Here is a 22,138-nt window from a genome sequence, read left to right as displayed (position 1 = left end):
GAAAAGATGCTCAACATCATTAATTGGAGAAATAAAATTAAAAACACAATGAGATATCACCTGACACCCGTGAGAATGGCTATCTTCAAAAAGAACACAAATAACGAATGCTGACGAGGATGTGGAGAAAAGGGAACCCTTGTACACTGCTGGTGGGAATGGAAATTGGTGTAGCCACTGTGGAAAACAGCACAGAGGTTTCTCAAAAATCTAAAAGTAGAACTGCCATACGATCCAGCAATTCCACTCCTGGGTATATATGCCCAAAAAGCAAAACACTAATTTGAAAAGATACATGCACCCCAATGTTCACTGCAGCATTATTTACAATTACCAAGATGTGGAAGCAACCTAAGTGTCCATCAACAGAAGAATGGATACAGAAGACGCAGTGTATATCTACAATGGAATACTCCTCAGCCATAAAAAAGAATGAAATTTTGTCATTTGCAACAACATGGATGGATTTGGAGGGTATTAAGTGAAATAAGTCAGACAGAAAAAGATAAATACTGTATGATATCACTTATATGTGGAATCTAAAAAATAAAACAGATCAGTGAATATAACAAAAAAGTAAAAGACTCATAGATATAGCAAACAAACTAGTGGTTACAAGTGGGGACAAGGAAAGGAGGAGGGGCAGGATAGGGGTAAAGGATTAAGAAGTACAAACTACTATGCATAAAATAAATAAACTACAAGTATATACTGTACAACACAGGAAATATCGCCAGCATTTTATAATAATTATTAATGGAATATAACCTTTAAAAATTGTGAATCACTATGTTGTACACCTGTAACTTACATAATATTGTACATCAACTATACCTCAATTAAAAAATGAAAAAAAAATTAAATAAAAAACAATAGGGGGGCTTCCCTGGTGGCGCAGTGGTTGAGAGTCCGCCTGCCAATGCAGGGGACATGGGTTCGTGCCCCGGTCCGGGAAGATCCCACATGCCACGGAGCGGCTGGGCCCATGAGCCATGGCCGCCAAGCGTGCGTGTCCGGAGCCTGTGCTCCCCAACGGGAGAGGCCACAACAGCGAGAGGCCCATGTACAGCAAAAAAAAAAAAAAAAACAAAAAAAAAAACAAACAAACAAAAAAAAAAACAATAGGGACATCAGACACAGCACACTGTCTCCTCTCTTGCCAAGGATAAATATACTCAAAGGCCTGGCACCCTGACTAATGGGAAATTTCACAGCTATCTTCAAAAGTGGTACAAACTTGAAAAGTTCAAAAAATAAAATACACTTGATTTTTCTTTTTAAAGATTTATTGATATATAATTCACATTCCATAAAATTCACCCTTTTAAACTGTACAGTTAGTTATTCTAAGCATATTCAAAAGGTTGTGCAACCATCACCACTGTTTAATCCTAGAACACTTTCATCATCCCCAAAAGAAACACCATACCATTAACAGTTACTCTCCAGCCTCTCCTTCCTGCAGCCCATGGAAATCACTAAACTACTTTCAGTCTGTATAGATTTGCCTATTTGACATTTCAAATAAATGGAATCATATAACTTGTGGCATTTTCACTTAGCATAACATTTTCAAGGTTCATCCATGCTGTAGCATGTATCAGTACTATACTTGTTTCTTAAAATATTATTCACCGTCTTTTGCAAATCATATATCTGAGGAGTCCTGTATCCAGAATATAAAAAGAACTCTTACAACTCAACAATAAAGACCAAAAAAAGAAATTTTCTTAATGCACAAAAGGATTTGAGTAGAATTTCTCCAAAGAAAAAGTGACCAATAAGAACTTGAAATGATGCTGAACGTTAGCAGTCATTAGGGAAATGCAAATCAAAACCACTATGAGATACCACTTCACATCCACCAGTATGGCTATAATCAAAGGCAGAGAGGAACAAGTATTTGTGAGGTTATTGGAAATTTGGGGACTCTCAACATTGCTGGCAAGAATGTAAAATGGTACAGCCACTCTGAAAAGCAGTTTGGCAGTTCCTCAAAAAATTAAACATAAAGTTACTGTATGACCCAGCAATTCCACTCCTAGGTATCTACCCAAGAGAAATGAAAACATATGTTTACCCCAAAACTTGTAAATGAACGTTTCTAACAGCATTATTCATAACAGTCAAAAAACGGGAACAATCCAAATGGCCACCAACTAATGGATGGATAAACAAAATGTGATACATCCATACAACAGAAAATTAAGTAGTCTTGAAAAGGAAGACTACTGAACCTTGAAAACATTATGCTAAGGAAAAGCCAGATACAAAAGGCCATTTGTATAAAATTTCCAGAAAAGGCAAATCCACAGAGACAAGAAGTAGATTAGTGGTTGCGAAGGGCTGGAAGGAGGCGAGAATGGGAGCAACTGTTAATGGGTACAGGGTTTCTTTTGGGGGTGATGAAAATATTCTGGAATTTGACAGCGGTGATGGTTGAACAGCCTTGTGAATATACTCAAAACCACTGAACTGTAAACTTTAAAGGGGTGATATCTCAATTAAAAAATAATAACTTAAATTGTTACATACTTGTAATAGGCGAGCATAAAAACATTCATTCAGTCAGTCAGTCTATATTTAGTGGGCCCCTACAATATGCCAAGCCCTAGGCACATGAATAAAAGACTACCTTCAAGGAGCTAGCAGAGTCGGGGTATAGATAAATGAAGAGCATGCTGCTTAAAAAGCACAGCACAAACACTTAACCTGGATTAGGAGATGAGGGTCATTAGGCAAGCCTTTCTGCAAAAGCTGACATTGGAGTTGCTTTAAAATAATGAGTATTCATTATTCAGGCAAGAGAATCAAAATGGGAAGCACGTGCCAGGCATAGGCAAGTTGTGTAGAAACATGAGGATATTCCTCCTGTAGGAAACTACAAGTACTGAACAATAAAACACTGTACAAGCGAAGTGGGGGCTTGTGAGTGGGGATGTGCGGGAAGGAGGAAAGTGAATTGCTGATGATGAAGCAGGAGAAGTAGACAGAAGCCAGAACATGAAAGGTTTTACATGTCATGCTAAGAAAGGTCTGGAGGTTGATTTAAAGGCAGTGAGAAGTCGTATAAGCACTTTAAGTAGAGGAGTAAAGTAATCAAATTCACATTTGGGATAGCCCAACCCTGCTGTAAAGTACAGGATGAGAGAAGAGAATGAAACAGAAAGGCATCCAGGAGTCTGGTGCTATAATCCAGGCATGATGAGATAATGGTCTGTACTCCGGAGGAAGCAGCGAGGTATAGGATAAGAAATGAATCAAATGGTAAAGACAAAGACTGCACATGACGTGGTGTCTAACTGAAAATAGCAAGTCAAAGAGAAGAAAGAGTCCAGGAAAAGTCCCAAGTTATGAGAGCCTGGGTGATGGTAGAACCATCATGGAAATAGGGAACTTGAGGAAAAGAAGGCCTGGTTGACACAATTAAACTTGATTTTTAGTTCATTGCGACTGAGAAGTCTGTGGCCACTTGACACACAGGTCTTAAAAGGAGACCAAATATGCACTAGAGATACAGATTTGGGAGTTGTCATCACATGAGTGATAGCTAAAAGCACAAGTGACATTGACACCACCTAGAAAAAAAAGTAGAGTTCGAGCTTAGAGGGCCCTGAAGAGAACCCTTGTAACCACCAACATTTAAGGGCCAGGCAGAGGGAAAAGGCACAAGGGTGAGAAGAAATACACAGTGAGACAGGGAGATCAGGGGACAGTAATGTCCTTGAGGGCAATGCTACAAAAGAGGGAACAGTTAGGTAACTATAATATACACATGTCCAATCTTACATCTTATTCTTAGGCACTTAAAGTTCAAAATCATGTCTTCCAGTAAGACCCTCATGAGTACTTGAACTGGCTCCATATTGCACAGAAAATCTTTTTTCCTTCTTTAAGGTACCATTTTCGAGGTACCAATTAAGTGGAAAATATTATTTACATTGATCATGAAATGACCAAAGTTGACTTTCAGCATATACTCTCTAATTACATTTTGAGAGCTGAATCAATACCCTGGTAAAATGAAAACAAAAATGCCTCACATTTGTCTGAGCTAACCAAGATAATTGGCAGCTCTCTAATTACTTTGGCTGTGAGAAACAATCTGGAGACTGATCAACTAAAGCTGATTTTGGGTCAAAACATTTCAGAAGCAATGAAATATAAAACTAAATGTTATGTTAAAAGCATTAATATCTGCATTTTCATCCTAAGCTCTATCACTCACTGCTTACTGAGTCAGACATCACACTTAGGATTTCTGCTCCTCACAACATCCTACAGAGTAGGTATTAGTCCCATTTTGTGGTAATAAATGGAAGAGTAGAAGTTAAGTGACTTGTCCAAGGCCACTGAATGGAGGACCACACAGCTGTGCACACCCGTATTTTTTAACGCAGTCACAACTCCATTGTGTATGAAAGACGGAAACAACCAGAGCCCTTGGCTTAAGTCCTCAAAGACGATTCATGCCGGTCTGTCAAAAAGATTACAGAACAACATGAATCTATTCTGTGATTTACTATAATTAGCCCTGCCCCTCCCCCAAATAAGAAATATACCAATGAGTTCCCACCACCAAGAAAATCGTATTTGAAGGTTATTACCTGGCCATGTAATCACAACTGAGCTGATAGATCAAAACCAAAGACAAGGGCTTCCCTGGTGGCACAGTGGTTAAGAATCTGCCTGCCAATGCAGGGGACACGGGTTCGAGCCCTGGTCTGGGAAGATCCCACATGCTGCGGAGCAACTAAGCCCGTGAGCCACAACTACTGAGCTCGCGTGCCACGCGTGCCACAACTACTGAAGCCCACGTGCCACAACTACTGAAGCCCGCGTGCCTAGAGCCCGTGCTCCACAACAAGAGAAGCCACCACAATGAGAAGCCCGCACACCGCAAGGAAGAGGAGCCCCCGCTCGCAACTAGAGAAAGCCCGCACACAGCAACAAAGACCCAACACAGCCAAAAATAAATAAATAAATAAAATTAAAAAAAAAAACAAAACAAAACAAAAAACAAAGACAAGGTGCTACTACAGACACAAAGAGCACAGGTAAACCACACCACACCACTGAGTCTCACAAGGCAGTCCTCAACCACAACTGTACTCGCAAGACTTTTAAGTTTTACAAACTTTAGAGCTGAGCAGTGTTGCAAAGGGAAATTACAAGATAAAATACAATGGAAATGGCTAAATGGATTGTAAATATTCAACAATAAGGGGAGATATAATTTATGTAAATAAGTACATTCTTAAAATAGTTTCAAGAGATCAACAGTGTTTAAATCAAACCTAAACATCACCTTCTTTGTTGACAAAATGGTTTCTTGAACAAATTACCACCATCGAGAAAACATGATTATAGCACATCAGTTTACCACAATTATCATGCCTGTATCGCTCAGAGTTTCCAATGTGGATAAGCCTTTAAATACCACTGCCCACTAAAATGGAAACTCCTGAAGCAGAACACAAGCCCTCTATTAAAATGAAAGCCCCCTGAGGGCTGGGATCTCAGGATCTTTCTCTTTTTTTCACTGCTATGTTCCCAGCACCTAGACTGGCACATAAGGGACACCAGAAAAATATTTACTCAATGAGTGTTGTGAGATCATCTGGCCTAATACCCTCATTTTATCTTATCAACAAGGAAACTGAGGCTCCGAAAGACTAGGAGATTTGCCTGAGATCACAAAGCCAGGTGGGTAAAGCCAAAAACAAAGAACTACAGTTTCCCAAACTCAAGCAATGCTCATTCCACTAAGCTTTAATTACAAATACCTAAAATCCATCGTTAGTATAGTTATATAACATACTAAGTAAAGACCTCTCTACTTACCAGCAACCAAAAAGAACACTGCTGTGAACAGCCAGCCCATTAGACAGTCATGTGGTTTTGACACAATTACCATGTTGGCATGCTCCATCCGGGTTGACAAAAGTGTTCATTATTGTAACAGCTCCATGAGAAAAAAGCATGCATCATTTAACACACGACCAAGCAGAAAACCATCATCAACAGAGGATCAGCACTGTTTAGGTAAGGAGCTGTGTTATGCGAAACTATTCTTTTTTTCTGATGCTTAAAAAAGGAGGTAAGTTCCAAGATGTTGTCACTACCACTAGCTTAAACCACCTAGCCGGTAACATTATGCTGCTGAGAGCGCTAGCCCTTAATCAGAGTACAACAGCAAGCAAAGCCAGGCAAGCAGATACATGCACAACTCTAGACACTCATACAAAGAACTTCAAGCAAGAAGTTCATGCTAATTATTGGGTCCAGATGTTTCCTTAAAACCTTGAGAGAACCAGTGCTGCTCTAAGAGACCTCACTGTGAATAAAATCCCTGAACAGGGTAGGTGCTGCTGCCAGCTGAGTGGCTCCCATCCTCTGCTGAGATCACAAGCAACAGGAGGTCTTTGATTTCTATCAACAGAGCTCAATCCATTCGTTAGGGGACTGAAGGTTTACAAAAGGGGGAAATACGCATTTCTAAACTTGAAAATGCAGGTATGGAGAGAGGCTTTCCTTTGAGTTTTGAGGCAGGAACAAAACTGTGTAACAAATAACAATTAAACTTAAAAAATACTGGCAACGTGTACACAGTTCCAATTCGGTCATTTTCCACTCTGACAAATCCTGTTTTTATCCGTCGTGTGACCGGGCAGAGGATATGGTGAGCCACTTTCTGATACCTACGATCACTTGCTTATGTTCATCTCCCCAAACAGCCTGTATCCCAAGAAAAGGTCTTTCAATAGCCCCACGACCTTCCCTTAAAGCGCTGACTGTGAGAGAAACAAAACAGCAACCCCAAGAAAGGAATGATTCAGCAACCACCTAACTCTGCTAAGGAAGTAATAAGAGTGATGCTTCTCAAATAATAGCCAACATGTTTTCAAAAAGGGAAGGAGGGGGGCTTCCCTGGTGGCGCAGTGGTTGAGAGTCCGCCTGCCGATGCAGGGGACACGGGTTCGTGCCCCGGTCCGGGAGGATCCCACATGCCGCAGAGCGGCTGGGCCCGTGAGCCATGGCCGCTGAGCCTGTGCGTCCGGAGCCTGTGCTCCGCAACGGGAGGGGCCCCAACAGTGAGAGGCCCGCGAACTGCAAAAAAAATTTAAAAAAAAAAAAGGGAAGGAGGGAAAAGAAGGAGGAGGAGGAGGAAAGGGAGGAAACAGGAGAAAGAAATATCTGGAGAGGGAGAAGGAATAACAAAAACAGGCAGACTGAGAGCTGACTGCAAGTAATTCCTCTCCCTTGTAGGTTTATTTTTCTTAAGTGTCAAAAGGTCTAGAAAATACTATATCCCATATCCAAATAAGTACAACTACATTCCAAAGGGACTATTTGTTAGTTTAAATTATCTATATGATGAGGATAAACAAGAGTTATTTTTTAAATAATTCAATGTTGCCCACCCTAGTTACCTTAATAACACATTATATCGCTTGTTTGGTTTCTTTAAAGGGTAAAGGACCTATAAGAGAGAGAGAACTATTTCTATAAAGATATAAGCAAACATCTGGTTTAAATTAAACCCACATATACAAAAGATACGAACTGTAGCCCTTTGCTAATTCAAGTCTAGGCAGGATCGGGTTACATTCAGAGCATGAATTTCCTCCAACCTTTCTACTTTTTAACAGAACTCAAATTTTGTTCAGCTTTTCTTGCTTTTCCCCCTGCGTGCCAGTGGAGGCTGGCTCCAGATGAGGCCACAAGGTAATGGTCTGCTCGTCTAGGGCAATCGTGGTAGTTCCCCTCCCCTTTGCCAAAAAGACATGTAAAAGGTCTGCCGGTGGGGGCTCCTGGGGAAAGATTCCTCCTTCTAAAAAGAGCCATGAGACGGCCCCTCTTCTTTTTCTGAACACTGTATACATGATTCCTAGAAAGGTTGTTACCATCTTGAATAATCCATGAGAGGGGAAGGTCTAAAGACAAAGTAACATATAGTAAAGGGCATTGGCGAGAGGGTCACAGAGAAGAGGACCAGCCCACTGCGCATGCTACACGTGGCCAGGTCCAGGGCCCAGAGTTTGAGCTTCCTGTTATGTGAGATAACATCCTCCCCTACGGTTTAAACAATTAAGCTGGGGTTGCGGTTTCTTGCAGCCACTATTAGCCTCTGTGTAACCTGAGCAAGCATTAGAAAATAAGCCCTAAGAAACTGGGAGCACATGTAGAACCATCTCAGGTAATTATTACTCCCCACTGCGTTTTACGGCCCTCACGCCTAAGAGCCATGGTTGTCGAAATGTTCCACTTATTTCAGATGCTCAATTTTTAAAAACCTAATATTTGAGTTAATGTTAGTGAGATAAACCATTAATTCTTCATTCTAACAACTTTAAATAAAAATGAAACAAATTAAACTATCTTAGAGTTCAAAGTGTAAGGTTCCCCTCCTTCATAGATTGGAGAGGAAGGTATATGAAAACCAAGGCAGGGCTTCGCTGGTGGCGCAGTGGTTAAGAATCCGCCTGCCAATTCAGGGGACACGGGTTCAAGCCCTGGTCCGGGAAGATCCCACATGCCGCGGAGCCACTAAGCCCGTGCGCCACAACTACTGAGCCTGCGCTCTAGAGCCCACAAGCCACAACTACTGATCCCGTGTGCCACAACTACTGAAGCCCGCAGGCCCTAGAGCCCGCGCACCGCAATGAAAGGTAGCCCCCGCTCGCCGCAACTAGAGAAAGCCCGCACGCAGCAACAGAGACCCAACACAGCCAAAAATAAATAAAAATTTTTAAAAAAAGAAAACCAAGGCATTATTCTCTGCAATGTCCAAGTCAAATAACACCCAAGATAATTGCTAACAATATTATTTGTTAATAGCAAGCCCCTGCTGTTCTCATCAAGAATCAAGTCAAGAAAGAAATCTGTGCCAGGCAGTCTCCTCCGCAAGCAACTAGGTCACCCTAGGAAGAGCTGCCCTTTCCTGGAGCTCAGTATACCAGAGGCTGTGCATAAATCATCAAGGGTCCCAATACTGCACATCATTCTCATAATCAAAATGCATATAAACCTTGTCATATTGGGCACTCTGACAGCGCACCCTCACCAAGGTGACAGAGACATCCAGAACACTGCTGGCTCTTCATTAATCAACTATGCCCACTGAGTTGTATGGTCAGAATTACTGATGAACTGCATTTGCTCAAATTCCTTCTCTCAGATGGGGCCCTGATTTTTGTAAAGGCCAGAGCCGGAGCTACATTCTTTGTGTGCGAAACGAACTAATCTTTGGATAAAATAACATGATGGTTTGGAGATGAAGTCTGGGAACTAAACAGACCAGGATTAGAATTCCAGCTCTGCTTCATACTAGCCACATAACCACGGACAAGTTATTTAGCGTCACTGAGTCTCAGCTTCCTCATAAGCAAAACAGGGATATTAATACGTACCTGCTGGGTGGCTCTAAGGATTAAATTAGATGCTATACATAAAGTGCCTGGCACATAATAAATTCATAATAAATGGCGGGCCACTGTCATCATATAGGGATTCTATAAAAGAAGGGACTGCATCTGTTTCTTCACTAATGGTAGTGACAGCATTAACAGTAACGACAGAAATAACAATAAATAATAATATCAGCTATCGGTTGAGCACTATTCTAGAGACTCTGCATGTAGCAATCCCTTTAATTCACAACCCTCTGAGGGAGGAACTAAAATTACTCCCACGTTGCAGATGAAGAAGGTAAAAGGAGGATAAATAACATGAGCAGAGCCACACAACCGATAAATGGAAGGGCCAGGATCCAAACCCAGGCCATCCAGCTCCAGAGGCTTTAGGCAATCCTGCCACCAATCCCAAACAACTTCACTGCTCTATAACCAGCACCTAGCGTAATTCCTTAAAGTTCATTATTTGTTGAAAAACAAAAATCAATAAGCTATTACTACCATTTGGTAGTTTACAATCCTAAGCAACATGCTCTAATTGAGCCCCTGAAAAGTTTTACCCACTTTCAGGATATGGGTTATATCACTATCTTAGCCCCTTCTTTCAAAACAAATGTTTTCTGAGGACTTTCATAGCATATGTACCAGATATCAGCAATACAGATGAAAGAAGCCCACTCCCAGCCTAGTGGGGGACAGAGGTACCAATATTAGCATTAACGTATATTTAAACCACTTGTCACTAATTCAGAAATTTTGGTAATTTAGATTTAGAAATTAGTTTTGAAAAGCTGGCACGGTTTTCTTTAAAACTACCACGGTCATCTCTTCAGGAAGTCACACATGGGAAAGCTTGGTTAAACACTCATAAAATACAAATAGGCATCATGCTTTTTAAGGAGCACTTAATTCTCACTCTCAATTGTTTTTGCTAGAAACATGTTTGCTCTCTAGCAAAACTTAAGTAATTTGAATAAAAAGGCAAATAAAATAGTCCTGATTATAAATTCCCTCAACATCAAAAACTCCGAAACAAATTAAGTCGGCTAGGCTGACCAACCCCCCGCAATAGGGAAAAAAGTGGCTACTGGATGAGTACAGAGTTAACAGGAAGAAAAGAAATACAAGGGACACATGAACCCATGACAAGATGCTTACCACACCCATAGTAAAATAAATACAAGCTAAAAAATCAGAATGGAAAAATCCAAAAGCTCAATTATGTAATCATTGAGCAAGACTATGGCAACAGAGGCATTCTCAGATAGTTGCCAGTAAAAGAGTAAAATTACGTACGGAAGATTCATTATAACACTGCTCGTAACAGCAAAAGATCAATGTCCATCAATAGGTGACATTATGCGACATTCACACGACAGAATACTATGCAGCTATAAAGAAATAAAAAGAGGAAGGTTTCCACTCCTGTTATAGAAATATCTCCAAGTTACCATGTTAAGCACAGAAAGCAAGATTCAGATAGCACATATGATATGCTACACCTTGTGGGTTGAAAGCAAAGTGTGTGGGAGGTGAACCCATATGCACATGTTTGCCTGTATATGCATATAGAAAATAGCAGTGATTATGGGGAATGGTGGTTGACCCTGGGTAGATGAGGTACAAAGGAGCAGATATGGAGACAAAGTTTTCACTGAGCAGAAGTTTGCACAAACTGAAGCACGTAAACGCTTTATTAGAAAGGCAATACTTACTCATTAAAATATCTTACGCATTAAGTGAACCCAGCACAAGTGGTCGGCTTCCTTGGAGACAACCTGAATGCCACATTGCCACAAGTGATGGTGTCACCTTGCCCTGTCACATAGTTCTGGCCTCAGAACAGTCTGGGTGCAAAAGCCTTCCAGTCTATTCCAGCTTAGCAGCAGCATTAAGATAGCCTAAAATAAAACTGATTTCCTGGCATATGATGTTTAAGATTATCTCTATATCCTCAAAGAAACCGATTTCTGCTAACCTCCGATCCAGCATACTTCACAAACCCACCTCTTACCCTGTACAGACTGCTCTCCAAAGTGGGACAAGCTCAAAACCTAAGCTTTTAGAGCAGCCAGACATCTTTTAAGAAGTATATTGAGTATCTATTTAAAAACAACAACAACAACTTATAGTTTTTCCTAATAGTTCCTTAGGAAACCTTGCTAGCTTTTTATCCTCCTTCTCCTCAGCGTGGACTTAAAACAAAAAGCTGTCTTTTGCTAACAATAATACTGGTGCCTACGCAGGCAGGCCAAAAAGATTATTCCTAAATTCTCTGCTGGAGGAGTTGGAACAGGGAACTTGGAAACAGATTTCTCTGAAAGTTGAGGAAATGTTTTCAAAGGAGAGTAAAACAGAACGGGAAGATTCTTACTAAATTCCTAAGCTGGTCACACACAAACATCTCCAGTCTTGGTCAGAAGTTTCCTCATTTATAGGGAAAGGCAGGAATAAAATTGGCTGGACCAGCACAAGGATGTCATGTTTCCTATCCACACCCCTTCCCTGCCCAGCATCTGGTCCTCTGCGCCCATGAAGGGGGGAATCTTCTGTGCAGATGAGTAACTGCATGTTCCCAGTGCACTGTTGTTATGCATCCGGTGGCTTCTTGATGTCTTTTGTGATGTTTCTAGTGTTCGGGGAGCATTTCTTTGGACCACCATCATTAAATAGAACATTCTAGAGAGAAGAAAAATACACTTATGTGCAGTTTCTTCTGATAATGTCATAACCAGGCTCAAAACAGAGCAAAAACACCACCAAAATTCCCTCCTGGTGGTTTCAGATACCAGGGAGTATACTTTGTCTGAGCTCATCCCACAACTACCTTCTGCATGGAATCCCTACTCAGCCCCATTGGTAAACTCACTTAGTATCAAGTGGTAATCTACAACCAGTCTAATACTATTTTTCTATGAATCGAACTCAAAATGCTTTAGCTAAAAAATAACAGCGGTTCGGCAGGCTTTTCTCAAATAAGCTAACGACAAATCCACCAAGGTTAACTGCACAGGACAAATGCACAGGCTGCAGACACTGCACTTTAATAGGTCATAAGACAAAAGCCTGTCACACTCAATCAACTCCCCACACGATGACAAGGCCACCAGGCTGGAGCCTACACTGATCTCGCGCTTTCAAATCCTCTTCTCCATAAGCTTTGGAATGCTGCAGTTGACAGGCGTGAATATCTAAACCTTGTCAAAAATAGAATTCACTTTTTAAGTTTTGGTCGTTAGCTCTTCTGCCATTTTACAATATTTACAGCACTGCCAAAGAGTTATGTCAACGCATAGCATGTATTTTTAAAATATGAGACTATAAACTGAACGATTTTTCTCGCTTAGGTAAGCAGATCCCAGTGTTGACGCCAGTCTTCCAGTTGGTCAGCAGAAGGTGCCATAGACTGTTAGCATGTGGACCCTACAAGCCTGGTATGATAAAAGCAACTTTCACCAGGCGGGAAAAGCTGTAACTACAGTGGAATTACAGACATGCCATTTGGAATGCTTAAAAACTTTTTTCCCCCAAGTAGTTCTACTGTGAGCATTGGTTTAGTTCAGCAAAAGCTTCAAATAACTACTTTTTAGGTGGGGCTGGCCAGGACAAGTTTTTACTTTGGCTAAATATATTTGTTTCTTTGGAGGTAAGATTCTCAAAATTCAACATCTGTAAATGTGATTTGGTGGAGGAGTCTGTTGGTGAATAATATGCCAGGCATTCAACCCTTGGAATCCACCAAAAATTTCAAACCAAGAAAATGTCAAAGTTTAAAATTTCCCTTTCCAACTTTGTGATCCAGCTATGACGTTAAACTATAGGTCATCAATATATCATACAATGTGCAATGGAACACTCCAAAGGAGATGGTCCACAGGGGAGGTGCGGGTCCTATGAATGGCTATCCAGATCATCAGCATCAACTCCACAGTCATCTATTCCCTCACCAGAGTTGCCAATAATTTGAAAAGACAATTCTTTGTTGAACCTAAAAATAGAAAACTTAAACTTCACGAGGATACATGCAGCCCCCCCCCCAAAAATACTAGGTAATTACCTCAGTCTTATAAAAACATTCCCTGCAGTGTCAACAATAAAGAAGGAACTTACAGAGGTCATCTGGCCCTCACAATAGTACTGCTTTTCACTTTGTTAGAAAGTAGCATCAAAACAAGGTTCTTTTTGAAGGAAGGTTGTTAGAGTGGTAAAGTATATCAAGAAAAAGCATGAAGACGATTTCTTCTAAGTCTGGATGCTTGAATCTGGGCAACACGGTGAGTTTTCACATTTCTTCAATGTGACAACAGATTAAATATTCAGGAAAAGATGTTGATACCTATTATTCAATTAATATTTACTTAGGCTGTGACAGCATTAAAACAATATACAATTCTTGATAGTTCTTAATGGCCACTAATCTGCAGATGCTAAAAAACAAATTCAAATCTCTGCTAGCCACAATACATTTTTTAATCAAAGGAATTAATTTATAAAATGCTTCATCTTCATGCTAATTAAATTGAAATCTATCATCCTTTAACATGTTAAAAAAAATAACTGTACACTATTAACCTTACATATAGTCCTCACTGTGCTTTAGGAATAATTAACTTTCGTATAGTGTACTGTACCACTGAACAAATCAATTGTGTAACAGCAGGGCAAATATATAAAACCAGCTGGCTTCATTATTCTCATAGGTCAAACCTAAAAAAGCAATTATGTTAAAGATAACCTAACAAAATTCAACATTTGAATTTTGCAAATAAATGGTCTAAAAGTACATACGTACGTTTCACAGTGCTTGGTTCAAATATAACTGAACATATTCCCTTGCCAGATAGTACACATAATCAGATTCCATCTACTCTGTACATTAGTATTATCCAAATTTTCAAGTCTCCTAGATACTGATAGTCCCAAAGGCAAACTTCCTTCAAAAACAAAAACAAACAAGCATATATCACCAAACCTAACTGCTACAACAGAAATTTCCTAAAAATCTACCCCTTCAAATACATACTCAGCTTTTAAAAAAGTATATCGAGCCCGTTGTCTGCTGTTCCCTGTCATTAGAAGACTGGAAAGCTGATGGAAATCCAGCTTCCAACAGCTTAATGAGCAAGACCGGCCCCACCCAGGCCAGACCCTGCTGAAAAAGGGCATGCTCAGTAGAAAAGCCCAGCTAGGTTCCAAGTTACTTCATTCCTCAGCTAGAAAATCCACATGGGTCAAAGAAAAAGTCATCCTCCTGCTGCCGGTTCTACCCACTAAAGGAAGAACATTTTACGTAAAGAATAGTTTTAATGGTACAATTGTAATCCTATGATTATAATTGCTTACTATTCTACTACTGCTAGGAATTCTTTCCTCGTTTTTTTTTGTATAGTGTTTACATTGCTTTGGGTTTGCATCCTTCAACTTTGTTTTTATTTCATGTCATTTTAATCCACCCATAAATAGACACCAAAAGTACTCATACATGTGTACCACATACAGTCTAATCATCTTTATTTATAAACTGATATATACATTTTGGTATTGAAAAACCATTCAAATATATAGATATTTCATTTTTAAATATTGAAAACTGGATTTTGATTCATTTGTAAAAGAATTTGCTTATTCACTCACACAGTATTTAAATGGAGACTCATTTTAATCTAGATTTATAGGTATCATCATATAGTTACAAAGTTGATAAATCCCTGTTTTATTATTATACTGTCATCCTAAATTGAGCAATGATGGATACAAAAGGTAATCCTACATCCATTTGTCATACGAATACAACTACAGATGGAAGCAAAAATTTAAAGTCACTAAAAGAGAATATTTATTTTAAGATTCAGGTCAGAGAGATCTGAAAAACAACCTATCTTCCTTTATTCTACAATACCAACCCCCCTCCCTTTACATTTCGACAATTTAAATTCTGCTCGTTTTTTCCCCCAGAATAGATATTTACATTAACTCAGGACCAAGATAGTCAGACCCTTTATGGCTGGATCCACGTATGCATTTGTACAACTTGACCCTGCTACCATACCATACTGCTCCCCTAACAAGCAATTCTTAAGTCAATGAGTATTATATGTTCACATTCACCTACCGTAGTCCTAAAAAAAAAAAAAAAAAAAAAAAAGATGTTTTTTATTATGAATAAAACACATTAGATATTTAAATAAACAAGATATCACTCCTAGAGAAAAGGTAAGGTTTGCTTTACAGGAACTTAACGAAAATATGTTTCAGTAGCAGTTCTGAAGAGATTAACCTCTGTCAAAATGAACAAACATAAAACTTTTAAAAAAAAAAAGTCGTTCTATATATGGAAGTAAACTTCACTACCCACCCACCACAAAGTTTTCACTGGTTCACAAAAGGGCAATTTGGTAAGTTTTTTAGTAGAGCCAATTTTATTCAATTCAAAGCATCTTTTATTCAGACTGTATTCCTCCTACATTGTTTAAATGTATTTTTTCAATAAAGACTGCAGTAGAATGGCAGACTTAGTTCAATATGCTTACTTGGAAAAATACTGGCTCCAAACCTTTTTCTAAAATGTGTTGCTCCATAGAATGCAGAAGTCTCAGAACTACTGACATTAGCACTGGATCCAGTGAAGCTGTCATTGGTAGATCTCTACAATCTGTCCCAGGAAGCTCTCATCACCCCTGTGCCTCCTGCCTTCCTAACTCCCCTAATTCCATTGACTGAACTGCATCCCCCCAAAATTCATGTACTGAAGCACTAACCCTCAAAGTGATAGTATCTGGAGATGGGCCCTTTGAGAGATAATTAGATTTAGATGAGGCCATAAGGGTAGGGTCATCGTGATGGAATTAGTAGCCTAAGAAGGGACACCAGACAGCTTGCTCATTCCCTCTTGCTCTCTCTCATCTCGCCATGTGAGGACACAGAGATTAGGCAACCACCTACCAGCCAAGAAGGGGGTCCTCACCAGAAACTGACCAAGCTGGCACTTGGATCTTGGACCCCCAGCCTCCAGAAGTGTGAGAAATAGACTTGCTGTTTAAGCAAGAGAGTATATGGCATTTTGTTATGGAAGCCCAAGCCGACTAAGGCATCTACTTTCTTAATTACAGAACCCAATGCTACTGCTCAAGATCCTCTGCTGGCTTCAATCCTGCCCATAAGACATCAGAATCTCACTGTTCGAACAAAGGTTGAGAGAATTAAGACAGAAGGTGAGTTCTGTGGCACTATGTTTTGGAAAAAGAACAAACCATTAATACAGTGGATAAACGAGAACCCAGAGAATTTAAATGAGTTTCCAAACTCACATACCCAGTAAGTGGTGGAGCCGGAATCTCCACCAGTTTGGCCTGCTTCAAAGCCAACACTGGTGGTGCTGGTGGCACAGTGGAGAGCACAGTCACCTTCCAAAGCCAATGCACTTTTCCACCAATGCTGCAGTACCTCAATTTCAACACCCTTGCTTTCCAAATGAGTAAATTAAACCCAAAGAAGTGAAATAATTTATAAATAAGGTTACTCAGTGGGTTACTGGCAGAGAAGGTACTGAACACAAACGAGGTCCAGTGTCATTTAAATTATTTCCAGTAAGATTTTAAACACGTTAAAGTACATAAAAATACTTGTGCTGAAACATCCACAAATATCTAAATATAAAAAATCGTTCATATGAATGTGTATCCATTACATCTGTCTTAGACAGATCCTAAATAGCCTTGTTTTGACACTGTTTTGTTGCTCCATTAAAGAGGGATATTAAACGTTTATCCTCAGAATATTATTTTTTAAGTATTCAAGGGAGTTGGCCGGGAGCGGGGGGAGGGGAGGAGGGGTTTCCTATATTTGTATATGTGAGTTTGATGTGTAAATAGAATCAAACCCACTATCATAATTTCTTGACTTCTTTAAAGTGTCCTGGGACTTCCTTGGTGGTCCAGTGGTTAAGACTCTGCGCTCCCGAGGTAGGGGGCCCGGGTTCGATCCCTGGTCAGTGAACTAGATCCTGCATGTGGCAACTAAAATAGCCCACACACGGCAATGAAGAGCCCACGTGCCACAACTAAGACCCAGAGCAGCCAAACAAACAAATAAACAAATAAATAAATAAGTCCTACTTTCTGCCTTGGAGGAAAAGGAACAGAACTGAATAAGATGTGGAGGATGGAATAACCTGATGGCCACTCAAAGCTCCAAAACCATAAGGGACACAAACTCTGTGCAGAAAATAAAGTTCTCAGTGTCACAGAAAGACAATGAGGAAGATGGTTCCTTTCAGTCTCCCACCTTTATTCATCCAGCCTCCAATTGAGAAGCAATCATCATCTGTCAAACCAGAAAAAAAGCAAACACAACTTTCTGGCATAACCCTAAAATAACCTAAAAAGTACTGCAAAAAATAAAAAAACCACCCCTCTGTTTTTGACTCTACTGATTTTACAGAGAATCCAACCTTCCTATATACCAATCATCATGCGAGACTATCCTTCCTGAATAAACATGGAGAAAAGTTTTATGACTCTCTCAATCTGGATGAACTTCAATTGGACTACGGAATTTTCTAACAGTCCACGTTTCATAGGATCATTGCTATCTGGTGTCAACAAAAGAGAAAAAAACAAACCAAACAAAACAACAACAACAACAAAAAACAACAACTACCCTACTTCCACGGCTTGTATGCTGAAGTTATTATCTTTTGACCACACACCAGCACAGTCTAACTTCTCTCAGGCTCTAAACCCAGAATAATTTGCACAACTGCACATGAGCCATTCGTAAAGTCTCTTTCCTGCCACATTTTTTAAAATATAACATTAGAAAGTATTACAGATTTATGAGACTCTGGGAAAGAAAAGTCCTGTATGACCCCAGATTTTTACAGGGGGTTTGGAGAGAGAGCAGGAACAGGTACAGGAGGGAAGAAAAAGAATAAAGGGATGGTGGTTGGGAATCTCTAAACAAAAAGGTTAATGTTTTGAAACCATCTAAAAAGTGTTAGGACAAAGCAATAACTAATCCACCCCCCTTTTTTTTTTTTAACTTCAAAACTCAAAAGCATCACTATTAGAATTACACATTCAGACCAGTACAGTAATCCAGCATTTACTTTAAAACGTATTATTTTCATTCCACTTACATCTAAGAAACATTTGCTGAGTTCCTCCTTCACCCCAGACACTGGTCTAAGCCCTTAGGACTGGAAAGTTCTTCCCCACACCAGCCCTCAGGGAATTCACAGTCTAGCAGGGAAGACAGAGACATAAACAAATAATTATACCACATGTGATAAGGGCTATAACAGAGGTACAGGAAAGACACAGCAAAGTGGACAACTCCCCTGGGGAGGACTAGGAAGGCATTACAGGATGACAATGTTTAGGCTCATTCGTCTCTCATTTGAGATGAACAACTGCTACTGCTAATAACGTGGTAATGACCCTCCTTGCCTTACGGATTAAAAAATAAAAGTACTTATCACAAAGCCCATCACATGCAAAGCAGAAACAAAGATCATACTAGCACCTGTGCAACACCCTACAAATGACCGAGCAAAATGGGGTTTTTATAGAATAAAGAAATACAGAACCAAAAGAGATCTCAGCATTTATGTACCTCTAGCTCTTGCCTTTCATACACGGGGAACCTGAAACCCAGAAGTTAGGTTACTTGTCCAGGTTACACCGTAAGTCAGGAGCAGAACCCAGGCTAGATGTCAGATTCTGCCTAATAATTCCATTGCCTTTCCCTATTGCAGACTGCCCTGCCCGGATGTGAAGGAAAGGGATGAGACACTGTTGAGGAGACAACCAGCAATAGAGACCTTTTATGGCTGTCCAAGGGCCAGAAGAAACAGAGAGCCCTGATGCTAGACATCCAGCAGACCCCAAAAGCCCCCCAACTCTGCCCCACCCTGCAGACCCAAGAAAAATCCTACACCTTCCCACTCCCCCCAAAATTATGTTTCCGAAATAAAGAGGTCACTGCCGAGAAATTATTTACTCTTCCCAATCTGCAGCAACATTAAATTCATGCTCCAAGAGTCTAGACGTATCTCCATGTTGTCACTTAGCTAACAAAGTCTGTAAAATGAAGGTACCAGGAGATAACCTGCCTGTATAATGGGACTCTTGTGAGCATCACAGGATAGCCACCACGATAGCTACCGGTAAAGTGCAAAATGCTAAATGAATGCAAATTACTATTAAACACACAATTTCAATCATCAAAAACATTCATCTAGGCTTTCTCCTCAAAATGGTTGAATATATCATTACATTTATTCTTAAAAGTCAAATATTAACGTATAGGGCCTCCCTGGTGGCGCAGTGGTTGAGAGTCCGCCTGCCGATGCAGGGGATACGGGTTCGTGCCCCGGTCTGGGAGGATCCCATATGCCGCGGAGCGGCTGGGCCCGTGAGCCATGGCCGCTGAGCCTGCGCGTCCGGAGCCTGTGCTCCGCAACGGGAGAGGCCACAACAGTGAGAGGCCCGCGTACGGAAAAAAAAAAAAAAAAAAAATATTAACGTATAGTAATCTTCGACCATTTATTTAGGTTTTTTACTCAACTTGTAGAAGGAAAACTGTTCCCCCACCCTAATCTACCCTCCATAATTTCCCTTCTTTTCTTTCTTTCCCTTTAAAATGGCCACTAGTATTTCCCAGACTCCCTGCTACAACCACATAAACATCAAACCTGTCAACACAGGGCTCTTTTCAAAAACATGCTGTAGAAAGTTGAGCACTTGAGACAAGCCGGGGAGATGTTAAGGTGTATGCAACATGCAGTGCACAGCTACATGACATGCCCTAGGGAGGTACAACCCCATCTAGGGGTCTCCTCCTCACTTCACCTGCATCATAGCCAACCTTTGGCCTGATATCTGCCATCTACATGGTTTGGACACTTGTTTGAGAATCCAGTGTACTTCCAACCCTCCACACCCTTATTAGCTCCATAATTTGAAACTGTAGCTCCACTCCTTTCTTTCCGTAGCTTCATCTTTAAAACTTACCCCTCCGAACTTGGATTATGAAAGAAAACCCTAAACACAAGTGTTAATACATTCTCAAGCCACAGCCCCTACCCATCCAAAACAATAAACCAAGATACACTTATATTTACAACATAAATAAACAATAAACAACATTAAGCTGGAGTATTCACCATTACCTGTGCCTATGAGATCTTGAATTCCGTACTTTTAGGTTTTGCTAAGATCTGTTCATCCAATAAGGAATTGCTCTTTGCCTACTGATAGCTGCTGACAATACACACCTGTGTAAAACTTGGCTTCAGCAGCGCAAGAGATTTTTAAATAAATAACTATATCCCAAAGAGAATAAGAGCTAAAATATAGGCATAAACATTTCAACAGTACAACTGACTTGATGAGGGAAGAATCCCGAGGTGACATATGAACTGACCTTGAAGGAGAAGGAGGAGCTTACTGGGCCGATTTTAAGCGGGTAGAAGCACACCCCTGACCATTGGAACAGTAAGTGAAGGGCACAGAATCATTAAAGATAAAAGCAGTGCAGGGCTTCCCTGGTGGCGCAGTGGTTGAGAGTCCGCCTGCCGATGCAGGGAACACGGGTTCGTGCCCTGGTCCGGGAAGATCCCACATGCCGCGGAGCGGCTGGGCCCGTGAGCCATGGCCGCTGAGCCTGCGCGTCCGGAGCCTGTGCTCCGCAACAAGAGAGGCCATGATAGTGAGAGGCCCGCGCACCGCGATGGAGAGTGGCCCCTGCTTGCTGCAACTGGAGAAAGCCCTCACACAGAAACGAAGACCCAACACAGCCAAAAATAAAGAAAGAAAGAAAGAATTATTTTAAAAAAGAATACTGTGTAGATAATTTAAAAAGTGCAGGTTGCGGGAAGATATATATGTACCTGAGATGTTCTGGTTGTTTTGTTTGGTGCAGGCTTTTGGTAGGAAAGACAAAGTAGGGAGAGGTTCAAGATACAAAGGAGAAAAAGGAAAACAAACGTCAGGTAGTTTAGAAGAGAAAGAAAAACGATCAAAACCTCGAGAAAAGAGTTTAGTCTTGGACAGCAGGAGGGACACCCTAGCCTGGAGACCAAAGAGAAGGTAACTGGAAATATACATGGGCTGGAAGAGGAAGAGGTTTAAGAAAGCTAGAAAGACAGCTGTGCACCTGGAGTCCTATTCTCCATCCCAAATAACTGATAACTTTGGAGCATTTAAAAGAGGAGGAAAATAAAACAAGACAAGAGAAAATATAGTCAATCTCCTAAAATACATTCAGTAATAGCATTCATGTCAACATAGGATTCAAGACAGGTTAAACTGAACAATTTTCAACATGAAAAGTTATTGGCATTGTAAACATTTCAAACCTTGGCGTGCCCCACAAAATCTGCTATCTTCTAATATATAAACTGATTTGTAAATCAACATCTATTAAATTACCAAGAATATAATAAAATGAGTGCTACCTTCATATCTTCTGTATAGAGGCAGAAAAAGAAGCTAAAAAATAAGTCACTGAAATCACAAGGTTTGGAGAGGGATATTTTGTTTTGCTTTAATTATAGCATGTGCCAAGGGCTTGGCTAAATCTATTTTACAAGATACAATAACTATAACTGTAATTCCTATTCTCAGACTGTGAAGCCTATGTCTCAATAAGATGTCAGTTTAAAAGACAAGACAATAAAGACCACGGTCACCACCAGAACCCCATAAGAATATGTGAAAGCT

At 40.4% G+C, this 22,138-nt stretch overlaps 1 protein-coding gene across 15 annotated transcripts in view; it reads right to left on the bottom strand.

The window, feature by feature from the left end:
* Positions 1–22,138, bottom strand: part of EPB41L2 (erythrocyte membrane protein band 4.1 like 2) — a 275,854-nt gene that overhangs the window by 175,877 nt on the left and 77,839 nt on the right. Inside the window, exon 1 of one of the 15 annotated variants that reach the window (XM_082633260.1) lies at positions 14,440–14,522. The exons of the other annotated variants lie outside the window; for them this stretch is intronic. The gene's annotated coding sequence lies outside the window, so the exon portion shown is untranslated. Of the gene's footprint in view, positions 1–14,439; positions 14,523–22,138 lie in introns of those variants that run through there. 15 annotated transcript variants of the gene reach the window in all.

This window comes from Mesoplodon mirus, assembly GCF_964341445.2.
Source record: "Mesoplodon mirus genome assembly, chromosome: 10".
Lineage (NCBI taxonomy): Eukaryota > Metazoa > Chordata > Mammalia > Artiodactyla > Ziphiidae > Mesoplodon > Mesoplodon mirus.
The sequence above is the reverse complement of the archived record's forward strand: the minus strand, read 5'-3'. Positions and strand labels throughout refer to the sequence as shown.